The sequence below is a fragment of the Pinus tabuliformis genome, chromosome J, assembly GCF_031772625.1.
Source record: "Pinus tabuliformis cultivar Carrire ecotype Pingquan chromosome J, CPIR1, whole genome shotgun sequence".
Classification (NCBI taxonomy): domain Eukaryota; kingdom Viridiplantae; phylum Streptophyta; class Pinopsida; order Pinales; family Pinaceae; genus Pinus; species Pinus tabuliformis.
This window is the reverse complement of record NC_142295.1, coordinates 34,575,628-34,588,846: the sequence shown is the minus strand read 5'-3', so window position 1 is coordinate 34,588,846 and position 13,219 is coordinate 34,575,628.

The window sequence follows — 13,219 nt, the reverse complement described above, 5'->3', positions numbered from 1 at the left end:
TATAATCCCATGGTCTATAGACCATGGGCAGGCCGACTTTACCTTACAAAACTAGGGTGGACAACCATGTGACTCTATCACATATTTCGTGCTCTACACCCGCAATTCGCGGAGTCTTTACAATAATATTGGGTCAAAACTTGGACTTTAAGCCCCAAAACTTGCCTTTGGGGGGATTCCGTGCCGAACACATGCCTCTTTCTCTAAGCACTGGATTTTAGGATCCTCCTTGTTACACAGTAATTTGTCACTGACCTCATATCTCCTGATCTTGGATACAGTCAGTCCCTGAGCGACATCTCTGTTGTGTCATACATCAAATAAATATGTCCACATCCTCCCATTCATTCAAGAAGATTAAATGAGTTCCATTTAATCCTGAATATTGACCCTTTTACCTATGTTTTTGCATCATTGCAAGTAAACCTCATGTGGCTTGCGAAAATTCTTTGTAATGAACTATAACGTCGCGACGTCATCGTAGGGGTACATATGTTTCCTACAACGGTCAAAATTTAGGGCTCAGCACAAGTCATCAAGATCCTTCTTACGACGATGGCTCTGAATACACTGCTTCCTTGTGACATCATTGCTGAGCCATAGTGTATGACTTGCGGCTATCTAAATATGGTGAATTAGTTCAAACAGAATGCTTCTGGGTGATTCTACAACTGGTTGTTGGGTCAAGGGAGTTCACCTTTCCTCCTCTAGGATGGTGGTTCCACCTTTTGAGAAACCTCCCTTAAGGATAAGCTCCCTCTCTCTCATTTTATGGAGGCTCCTCCTCTTATAAAAGCACTCCCTATTGTTATGATCAACTAGTTTCTAGGATTGATCAAATTAGCTAGCTTTGGTGTGAGTTTGATAGTTTGCAGTGTGAATTGCTGATAGTTTAGCAATTGGTTGTGGATTGCCTTAGCCTTGTATTAGTGCTTGTGAGTGGGAGAGAGAGTCATCATCTACTTGGAAGACCCTTTTGAGAGTGAATGCTTGAAGAAACATGCCGGCTAGACCCTCCGACAAGGCTTGCAACGTCAAGGCTTGGTTGTAAGCTTTGCTTTTATTCATTTTAATACAATCAATGGTGATTTCCTATGTTTTGTCTAAAATATACTTGATAGCTTATGGTTCCTTGACTCTATAAGTAAATAGATCATTGTTGTATTTTGTCACATGTTCTATTGTTCTCTTGTGTTGTTTCAAGTGAATTGCTCATCAAGAAGGAAACGATAGCTGAAGCAGCGCAACGAAAGCTTCATCGAACACTAGTTTAAGGTAGGCTCTTTCAACAATGACTGCCTAAGGAAATTAGCTGTTATTTTGTCTTGCTGTGACTAGACCCACTCTAGGGCTAGAGGGGTTGCCTCTGTCCACAGAGGGAAAATTCCCTACATCACAAGTTGGCGACCATACTGGAGAGTCCTTTGTATGTTGTCTCTTGTTCAGTCTTGATTTTGGGGCTGAGCCATCAGTCTTCTGGGTTACCTGGGTCAATTTGGTAGTCCCTCTCACTGTCTGAGAGATTAGTCTAGTGTCCTTCAGGTGTTTTTACTGTGTTTTTTTTCTCTTAATTGAGATCGTCATTATTTATAGGTTAACAGCTGCAACGACGTCGCACCTGTCCTCTTTGGTAAACCTGGACATCGCAAATATCTCGTCTTACAGTTGCGCTGAAACCTAAAATCAGACCGTCGCAGAAGATAGGTGTACACCTGTGATGACATCGCCTAGTTGCTAGCTTTGGGCTTGCGACACTTTGCCTTTCATCTTAGGTTGCTAGTTATAGCCTTGCAACGATTCCTGTACAAGTTGTTTTTACAACTTTACCTCCTAAATCAAACAATGCTACTTGTCCCCTGCTGTCTCTTGTCTCTTATCAACTTGTTTTGGTTGTATTTGGGTTAAGGAACTTTCTCCTTGGTTTTATTTAGTGAATCTTGTGTTTTCAGACCGTGTGACCTAGCTCTATTAAAGGTTTCGTCAAGAATTCGTTTGTTTGGGTTACTCATTCATCCAAGATTCGTCCACAACCAGCTGATTGATTTGTTTGAGGTTGTTTTATCGCTTCTTTTCTTCCGATTGGTATTTAGTGTTTGGTTATTGAACCAATTCCTAATATTGATTTGATTTCCACACTATCAAACATAGATCACATTTGTTTGGATCAATCAAGTTTACACTTGCTTGTTTGTCATTAAAATTCCAAAAATAAAAAATATTGCATTCATATAGCATACGAAAGTGAAAGTGCATTTGCATTACTGAATTTTCATGATTAATAAATTGGGAAGCAAAGTTTAAATCTTTCATTAGTAGTTGTGAGATAGGTGTATTGATGCATTGTGTTTCTTAGTGCTTGCATTTGCTTGTCTTGGTTTGCGATTGCTTGGAAATGAACTCTTTACCCTCCTTTAGGTAGTTGTTCATCGAAATGAATGGTGCTTTACTCATTGTAGCTGCATCCTAGGAATTGTTGAAGTACATTCAGTAGGGCCTGAAAACTGAAACTTAATCCAAGATTAACTCTTAAAATCTATTGAATGAACCTAACAACGCATTGGAACTTAATGCACATTTATCTAGAGGTCTATGCTAGAGACGTGCTTCGGCATCATTAAACCTAGTCACTATTGTTTTTGCTAAGGTTGGGTGATTCCTCCTTCTGCGATTCAATAGCTGCTAGTACAGACTTGTGCTCCCCGTATCATCGAGTATATATCGGGAGACCCCACTAGGTTATCATCCTATCATCCATAGGAAGCCGAGTCTGCTGCCTTACGAACCGTAATGCACCGAACACAGCATTTAGGAAGATTGACTGCCGTACAGAAAGTCCTTGGTCATTTCTCTTTCATTTGATCACCAAGGTGTATATGCAATTTTGTGGTTTTTTTGGTAAACCTCTTGTCTAATACTCCAGAGTAGTCACTTTTGCTACTTTTCGACTCCTTAAAAGAAAAGGATCATCTGAGCACTTGTCATTTCAGGCTCATTAAATATTCAAAGGTGACTAGAGTCATCTTTTGTCCTTTTTCTTGACTCTTTAAATATGAAAAGGTCAATTTTTGTTCCTATGTCATAAAATTTATTTGACCACGCTCACATTTTCCCTATTAATCTTGACTGTGTTTTTGGTTCACGTCGAGTTGTGACCCTACTCGATTATCTCTATTTTCGGGATCTTGAGTTAAGTCATCCTGGCAGAATCACCGATCTTGTCCCCTGTACCAAGCGACCAAGACGTTGCATCCCGTGTCGCTTCTGAGGTATCGATGGTTAGTGATACCATTCCTATTATCCTCAGTATTCAACCTCTTGACTCTCGAGCTCCAGGAGGGGAATCTTACGATATCAATTGGAATCCTATTTGGGAACCTTCAGAGGAGGATTTCCCAATTACTCCCCCTGGTGTTTCATCTGCAATGTCCTCTTTCGACATGGATGAGATGACCCCTGTTACCGATGAAGAGAACCTTGTGTCAAGTGGAAAAATTCCTCTTCCCACAGAGAGTTCCCCCTTTCACTCGAGTCTTGGAGTGACATTGCCCCTACGGTATTGCGCCTTATCTGACATCATGAGTTCCATGTCTCTTAATCCGAGTTCTGTGTGGTCTCGTACTATAGCCCCGACCTCAGAGCCTTTCATACCTCAGATTCACAATGTGTTCGTTACATCTATTCTGTCCATATCTACTGTCTGTGTGGCCTCTACAGCTCATACTTTCAGTGTCATTATTGCGTCCTCTGTGGTTACCACTGTTACTGGGCTCTCAGTTGATCCCACTAGTGGTGGTCCTTCAGTCTCGACGTCTAGAGTCGTAAACCCCACAGGTAGTATTCCACTCTCTTCCGGTTCCATTCCGGCAGGGTGGTCATATGAGAAATACATGTTCTCTCTTCAAAATCTGGATCCGCATAATCCGTTACATTATTATGATCCTCGAGGGACCCATATTTATCATATTGGGTCTCTCCCCCCTTAGCCTATGGTTGAGGTTTCCATTCCGTTATCTGTTTCCTGGGCTCGTACTACCTACCATGGTGGTCAAGAGTAGCCTTCCGCTTTCCAAGGACCGCCGTACCAAGGGCAGCCATATCAAGGGCAACTGTATCAAGGGAAACCATATCAAGGGCAGCCGTATCAAGGGCAACCATATCAAGGGTAGTCGTATCAAGGGAAACTGTATCAAGGGAAACTTGTTGAACTACAAGGACAACCCTTACAGGGACAACCTTCGGCCCTCACGGGTTCCTCTTTTACCTACCTAGGGAAAACTTCTAGTCAATTTGATCAGCGTCAATTCCAACCAGGCCAACCCATTGCTCAGGAAGGTCCACCCTATGGACAAGTAGGCCAACCTTAGATCTAGCAAGGCCAACCTACTGTCCAGCTAGGCCCACCATCTAGACAAGTAGGCCAACCTCAGATCTAGCAAGGCCAACCTACTATCCAGCCAGCTTAACCCTCTGGCCAAACAGGCTAGCCTCCACTTCAGCAAGGTCAATCTGTTACCCAGCAAGCTCAACCTTCTGGGCAAATAGGTCAACCTCAATATCAACAAGGCCAGCCTTCTGGCTGGTTGGGTCAACCTAAATTTCAACAAGGACATCCATATGGTCAAATCAATCCATCTCCTAGTCAATCAGGCACTCAAGCACTCATTGTTTCTCAAGCCCCACCCAGTTTCCAGACTCAAACTAGACTCTAGACCCAACTTGGTCTCCAAACTCAAGTTGATTTTCAAGCCCAACCTATTTATCAAATGTGTCCTGGGCCTTAGGCGCAGTTTGGAGCTTAGCCGCAATATGGTATCCAAGCACTTCAACAACCCTAAGGGAAACCTTAGGCTACCCCGTATCAAAATTATTAGCAACCACAGGTTAATCCCTATCAAAATTTTCATGTTGGTCAAGCTGGTAACCAATGGGTTTCTAGTGGTAAAAACCTGGGTTAACTATCCAGTTATACTTATAATCCCTATGGACAGAACCCTTACAAATAAAACCCTTATGAGAAAAATCCTTCTGGCCAAAATCTATGGGGGAAACAAGGGGCTAGATGGAACCCTAATGTTGGCTCTTATCAGAAGCCTATGATGTCCTTCAATCCTCAATTACCTTTCCTGACAACCTTGGAACTGCCTAATGTGTCCAAGCTCACGAATGATCTGATCCTTCATAATCCGTATTGGCCACCAGTTCTGACCAAAATTCCTGGTGATTGTCCTAAATTTGATGGTAAATCTGTAGAGGACCCTCAAGGGCATGTCATGACTTATCACCTCTGGTGTTCCTCTAACTCATGGCTTGATGATTATATCTGCCTCCATTTCTTCCAATGAACTCTCACTAGTTCAGATGTGAAATGGTATATTGAGCTTGCTCGTGGAACTTTCCAGGATTTCAATTCTCTTGCAATCGATTTTCTTACTCACTTTCAGTTACCTATTCATTACGAAACAGGCACACACCTCCTTACATCATTGAAACAAGACACGAAAACACACATTTCCTATCATTTTCATGAATGGAGAAGGCGGTGTCATTTGATTAAGTTATGGATCCCTGATTAGCTTCTGACTGACTAGTTTACAACCTCATTTGTCGGTCCGATAGCCCACGATATTGCCATGGGGGCATGTGTTACTAAGGAGCAAGCTATCATGCATGCTCAGTATCTTGATTTGGTTTATTCCTAATCGGTACGCTGTATGATTACTTGCCTGATGCTCTGCAACCCGGAACTACTAAGGCTCCGTCAATGCCATCCATCGATGGTGATCAGGTATTCATGTCCTAAGTGTCGTAAAAGTGCTCAAAATTCAAAGTGATCAGAACTAGTTCAAAGCTGAATGACTGGAAAGTTCTCATCCTCCCGATTTCAGCGCCGCAAACGGTTTGAAAAACGGTCGCCGTATGAGGAAGATATGGCCAAAAGAATATTTTGCCCAAAACATTAGAAAATTTGAATTTAAAAAAAAAAAAAAAAAAAAAAAAGGAATATTCTGTAGAATATTCCAGGGAATATTCCCTTACAGCAGCCAATCACAGGCCGCCACGTGGCCCCAGATGACGTCAGCAAAACTGTTTTGTGCGCATGCTAAAAATTTTGGGCATGGGCCGGGTTTGAACCCGCGACCTCTGCCCGGTCATTACAACGGCTTACCAACGTGCCACCAAGGGTGGACTTGATCAAAGGGCGGAGAAATATTATTTTAAATTCTAAAAGTTGCTGAGCGGGAAAATGAAGGGGGCCAGCCCCTAAGCGGCCAGCCCCCCAACTCCATATGACCTCGACCCGGAACCAGGAGCTAAGCACTAATCGCCAGCCCAAACGGTTAGCACGCAATCCGAGGCAGAAATTTATTGTAACAGCAGTTCAGTTGGTGGAGGATTTGGCGGAGCGCCAAATTTGGCGGTCCCGCCATATTTGGCGGGCCTAACTGGCCATAACTAAAGTTAATTGGGGTTTTGTTAGGCCAAACTGGCAGTCAGGAGTAAATGGCCATAACTTTGGCTAGGAAAGTCGGTTTTGGACGAATGTTTTTTTGATTTTGGGTATTTTCGACCTTCTGAAGCCATTGGTGTAGGTCTTACAGCCATCAGAGGTCATTTGCATATGTTTTGAAGCCGTGAAAGTTCTAGGAGCCACTAGGGGCCAGTATTGGGAAGACTGTACAGGGTTGCAGGTATCCATTGGAGGTGATCCAATAGTCAATCCTGAAGGATTCAAGTGTTATGAATCCATTTCTACCATCTATTTCTCCTGTAGATGCTTCTATTCAGTTGTATTTTCAATTTGAGCATTTTATAAAAACAAGGACAAGCCCATTTGGGGGCTTTGGACCCAGCAGATGTAGCCGTGGAGGGGGTGAACTGCTTTATCAACTTCTTTTGCATATGTGGTTGGTTTATTTTGCAGAACAAATTAGTTTTAATGTGTTAAACAGTAAAAGGAAATAATTCTGCTATGCTTAGATGGGTCATAAACAGCTGAAAATTTCATGTGTTTCCTTTCTGCAAGACATGGAAGTCTTTTAAACATGTTTATTTCTGAATTGAATACCTTGCAAACAAATTTCAAGTAGTTTCAAATTCAGATCAAGTTGGTATCAGAGCTAGACTGTTGCTTCTTTGTATCAAAATCAGTCAAATAAGCTATAGACAGAGCCTGAAATGAGCCAGGAAGCCTTCGAAATGCTCTTGTTATACAATTGCAAAGTAGATAAATGCTCTTTTCAGTCAATCTCTGGTGTAGTTGTCTTTTGACTGTTTTTGTGCAAAGATCTTCTAATTTTCTTGCAAGTATTGATGCTTACCAGGTTGAAACTTAAAAGAGGGGAAGGACAGTTGACTAGAGAACGAGAGAATCCTCAGTCAAGGAAGGCCAGAGAGCCATCACCTCCAACTTCAATTTCACCCTCAAGAGTCTCAGCAGAAGCTTCAAGGATGTCTGAACATGAAGGAGAAATTCCTATAGAGACAGATCCAAGAGAGGAAGAAAGAGTCTTCAGAAAGGCTTTCTTGGATCTCACTGAAATGGTGAGTATATTGCACCAAGAAAGAAATGAGAAATTGGCTGGAGAAGGGTCCAAACATCCACATGAAGGAGAGGGCTCTTCAGGAGGTAAGAAGGATGATGATCATTCCAATAAAGGACATGGAGGAAATGGTGATCCACCACCCCCATCTTCACCTTCTTCCTCTTCATCTTCGTCTTCTTCTGTTCATAAGCATAGATCCTCTAGAAAAAGTCCTTTTTTGAAGCTTGATGTAAAATTCGAATTAACTACGTTTAATGGTGAAGTGAATGCAGAAAAGCTTGATAACTGGATTAGGCAGTTGGAAGTTTACTTGAGGATCCAGAATATGCATGATGATGCCACAAAGGTTCAGTTGGCTTCTTTGAGAATGGAAGGAGCAACCTTGGTCTGGTGGGAGGCCAAGACTAAAGAGGAGATCAAGAAATTTGGTAAGGTTACCTTAACATGGCCTGAATTTCTGTTAGCCATTAAAAAACAGTTTTATCCTCTTGCTCACATGCAGAAGGCCATTATGAATTGGCAAAATTTCAGACAACTTAAGGGTCAGAGTGTCCAAGACTACACCCAAGAATTCAGGAGAAGAGCTCTCTTGTTAGGGGTAGATTTACAGACCCAAGAAACCTTGCTGAAATACATTGGTGGCTTGCATAGCTACCTTAGACACACCATCTTGATGTTTAACCCTACTAGCCTGGATGAGGTTTGTGTCCAAGCTACCCATTTAGAGGCAAGGGGAAAAAACACATTTGAAGAGGGTAGAAACAATCCCCCCAAGGGGAAAAGCAAAGAGAAAACCTCCAAGGGAAAAGGAAAAAAGAATGCATCTATCAAACAGGAGAGTGAGAAAGTGATCTGCAAACACTATTCTAAACCAGGCCATGAGGAGAAAAACTGTTGGAAATTACATCCTGAAAAAAGACCTCAATCTAACAAATCCAAAGGGAAACAGAAAACTGCTGCTGCTACATCTACACCACAAGATTTAGGGGAAGATTCAGGTGATGAAACCAAAATTACAGCCATGGGTTTGAAAAACTTGAAGGGAAAAGAAATTGAAACTCAAGCCAGCACTAGTACCTCAAACTGCCATGTACAAGCTCCTAACGAGGAAGAAAGAATTGAACTGTTTCATGTGAGGGTGATTTCAAAACATACTAAGATTGACACACTTTTTGATAGTGGGTCACAAGCAAACCTTATATCAGAGGACTTGGTCAAGCAGCTTAAACTTGAGACCATTCCACATCCGAAGCCATATCCACTTGGATGGATTTGCAAGGATGCAAATTTACAAGTTTCAAGAAAGTGCACATTGCGCTTTGCAATTACTGCACATTTTATTGACACAGTTGAACTTGATGTGGTACCTTTTGATATAGCAGGAATTGTTTTGGGAAGTCCTTACTTGTTTGACAGGAAAGCTATCTTTCATCGCCATGAAAACAAATATCATCTGTTCAAAGATGGCAAGGAGTTCATTGTTAGAGCTCATCGCAAGAAGACAAATATAGCGATGGTGAATGCAGGACAGGTAAAAAGGATGGTCAATTCAAGTAAGAATTTTGTTCTTCTTATGATTAAGCCCAAGGTTGATGTGAATCATGAGTCATTTGACAATTGTGATCCAAAACTTAAATCAGATCTGTATGATGTAGTTGATGCATATCATGAGATGTTTCAGGAGCCATCAGGTTTGCCTCCTAAGAGGGAGATTCAACATGAAATCCATTTGCATCCAGATTGTCCTCTTCCAAACATAGGCATGTACCGCATGTCTATTATGGAGAATGCTGAAATCAAGAAGCAAATCAAGGACTTGTTGGACAAGGGTTTCATAAGGCCAAGTACTTTGCCATGTGGGTCACCGATTGTATTGATTCCAAAGAAAGATGGCACTTGGCGTATGTGTGTTGATTTCAGGGCCTTGAACAAGATAACGGTAAAGAATCGTTACCCACTCCCAAGGATAGATGATTTGCTAGACCAGCTGAAAGATGCTCGATATTTCACTAAGTTAGACTTGCGTAGTGGATATCATCAAGTAAGAATTGAAGAAAGTGACATATGGAAGACAGCCTTTAAAACCAAACAAGGACTCTTTGAGTGGCTTGTGATGCCATTTGGTTTGTGCAATGCACCTGCAACTTTCATGCGGGTAATGGATGATGTCTTGCATCCTTTTCTTGATGATTTCATTATTGTCTACTTAGATGACATCTTAATTTTCAGCAAGTCTAGAGAAGATCATGTCATGCATGTTAGAAAATTACTTGATGTTTTGAAGAAGAATCAGTTATTTCTTAAAATGTCAAAGTGTGAATTTGGAAAGAATTCTTTGGTTTATTTGGGACACATAGTAGGAGGAGGTGCTTTGAGAATTGATCCTGCTAAGATTGAGGCTATTGTGAAGTGGCCTACTCCCAAATCCATAACAGAGGTAAGAAGTTTTTTGGGTGCAACTCAATATTGGAGGAAGTTCATCTCTAACTTCTCTTCTATAGCAGCTCCTATGCATGCAGTGACAAGTGTGAAGTATGCTTTCCAATGGGGAGGCAAGTAGCAAAAAGCTTTCGAATCTTTGAAAGAGAAGATTAGTTCAGCTCCAGTCCTTGCATTACCGGATTTGAGATAGACATTTGAGATACAAACTGATGCTAGTGATTATGCTATGGGTGCAGTTCTTCTACAGCATGGTAAGCCTATTGTATTTCATTCTGAAACTTTTAATGGTGCAGTTGTAAATTATCCTACATATGATAAGGAGTTGTATGCGTTGGTACAAAGTGTCAAAAAGTGGAAACACTATTTGATGGGCAAAGAAACTGTTATACATACCAACCATTAGCCCTTACAGTACTTGCAATCACAAAGCAAGTTACAACAGTCACGACACTTCAGATGGATGGGTTTCTTGCAACAGTTCCATTTGGTAATAAGATACAAGAAAGGTACTTTGAATAAGGTTGCTGATATGCTTTCAAGGCCTATTATTGGTGCTGTTACTTTACTTAAGAATGATTCCATTGTACATGATAGTTACATAGAACAATATGCATCTGATGCTGACTTTAAAGATGTGTATGCTAACTTGAGTAAAGGGAATCATGTAGAGGAAAATGATTATCACATGCATAACAATTTGCTGTTTCATTTGGGCAAGTTGTGTATACCATAGGGGGAGAGGATAAATGTCATAAGAGAAGCTCATTCTTCTCTTATTGCTGGCCATTTTGGTGTGAGCAAAATAGTTGCACATCTACAGAGGTATTGGTATTGGCCTCGCATGGTAGATTCTGTTTCAAGGTTCATAAGAGGTTGTTCATTATGTGCTACAAGCAAGCCTAGCAATAGGAAGCTTGGTTTGTATACTCCTTTGCCAGTACCTTCTAGACCATGGGAAAGCATCTCTATGGATTTTGTAGGAGGTTTGCCAAAATCTAGAAAGCAGCATGATTATTTATATGTAGTAGTTGATCGTTTCAGCAAAATGTGTATACTTATGCCTTCTAAGAAAACTATAACTGCTGAATTATTTTTTCATCATGTATGGATTCACTTTGGTTTGCCTACTTCCATTATTAGTGACAGGGATTCCAGATTTGTGGGGAATTTTTGGTCCAACCTATGGGAGATGATGGACACAAAGTTGAAGAAAAGCACTGCTTTCCATCCGCAAACAGATGGACAAACCGAAGTTGTGAACAGAACCATTGTGCACCTCTTGAGAGGTTATTGCAGCAAGCATCCCAAGCTTTGGGATGAACATTTACACTACATACAACATGCCTACAACCGTGCCAAGCACTTTTCCACAAACACCTCACCGTTTGAAGCTTGTTTTGGTTACTTGCCAAAATCACCTCTTGATTTCATTCTTGAGAAAGACGTTGCCATTGAGGGACATAGTGATAATGACAAAGCTCGTTCATTCATTGAAAGAATTCAACAAATACATCAGCAAATTCAAGAACAGCTTGAGAAGAGTCAAGGCAAGTACAAGGAAAGACACGACAAGCATAGAGTCGATCACAAGTTTCAAGAAGGGGATGAGGTATGGCTGTACATTAGTAAGGAAAGGATGCAAGGAGAAGGTAAAAAGCTGAAGCCTATTCGTTATGGTCCATTCAAAATCCTCAAGAAGGTTGGAAATAATGCTTTTCAATTAGATTTGCCTTCCTACATGCAAATGTATTCTGTTGTCAATGTGGAGAACTTACGTTTGTATGAACCTCCTTTGACTGCTGATCATGAAAATGCTATTCAGCTGCCATCTATAGAAGATTTCTCGCTAGAATTCTTAGATGACCTGAAAGAAGATACAATCCTTGCCAGAAGGACACGCACTTCAAGGAGGGGCAGTGTAGATTATGTTCAGGTTGGTTTCAAAGGCAGCAAACCGAACAAGGCAAAGTGGATGGAGGTGGACAGAGTGATGGAGTTGTACCCTCACCTCTTTAACAGGTAGTTGAATGCTTTTAGGGTCCAAAAGCTTCCCAATGGGGAGGCGTGATCAAGTGTTCATGTCCTAAGTGTCGTAAAAGTGCTCAAAATTCAAAGTGCTCAGAACTGGTTCAAAGCTAAACGACTGGAAATTGCTCGTCCTCCCGATTCCGGTGCCGCAAACGGTTTGAAAAATGGTCGCCGTATGAGGAAGATATGGCCAAAAGAATATTTTGCCCAAAACATTAGAAAAATTGAATTTTTTTAAAAAAAATTAAAAAAAGAATATTCCGCAAAATATTCCTTGGAATATTCCAGGGAATATTCCCTTACAGCAGCCAATCACAGGCACCACGTGGCAGGCCGGGAGGGCGCCACGTGGCCCCAGATGACGTCAGCAAAACTGTTTTGTGCGCATGTTAAAAATTTTGGGCATGGGCCGGGTTTGAACCCGCGACCTCTGCCCGATCATTACAACGGCTTACCAACGCGCCACCGAGGGTGAACTTGATCAAAGGGCGGAGCAATATTATTTTAAATTCTAAAAGTTGTTGAGCGAGAAAATGAAGGGGGCTAGCCCCTAAGCGGCAGCCCCCAACTCCATATGACCTCGACCCGGAACCAAGAGCTAAGCACTAACCGCCAACCCAAACGGTCAGCACGCAATCCGAGGTAGACATTTATTGTAACAGCAGTTCAGTTGGCGGTGGATTTGGCGGAGCGCCAAATTTGGCGGGCCTAACTGGCCGTAACTAAAGTTAACTGGGGTTTTGTTAGGCCAAACTGGCAGTCAGGAGTAAATGGCCATAACTTTGGCTAGGAAAGTCGGTTTTGGACGAATTTTTTTTTTGATTTTGGGCATTTTCGACCTTCTGAAGCCATTGGTGCAGGTATTACAGCCATCAGAGGTCATTTGCATATGTTTTGAAGCCGTGAAAGTTCTAGGAGCCACTAGGGGCCAGTATTGGGAAGACTGTACAGGGTTGCAGGTATCCATTGGAGGTGATCCAATAGTCAATCCTGAAGGATTCAAGTGTTTTGAATCCATTTCTACCATCTATTTCTCCTGTAGATGCTTCTATTCAGCTGTATTTTCAATTTGAGCATTTTATAAAAACAAGGACAAGCCCATTTGGGGGCTTTGGACCCAGCAGACGTAGCATTGGAGGGGGTGAACTGCTTTATCAACTTCTTTTTCATATGTGGTTGGTTTATTTTGCAGAACAAATTCGTTT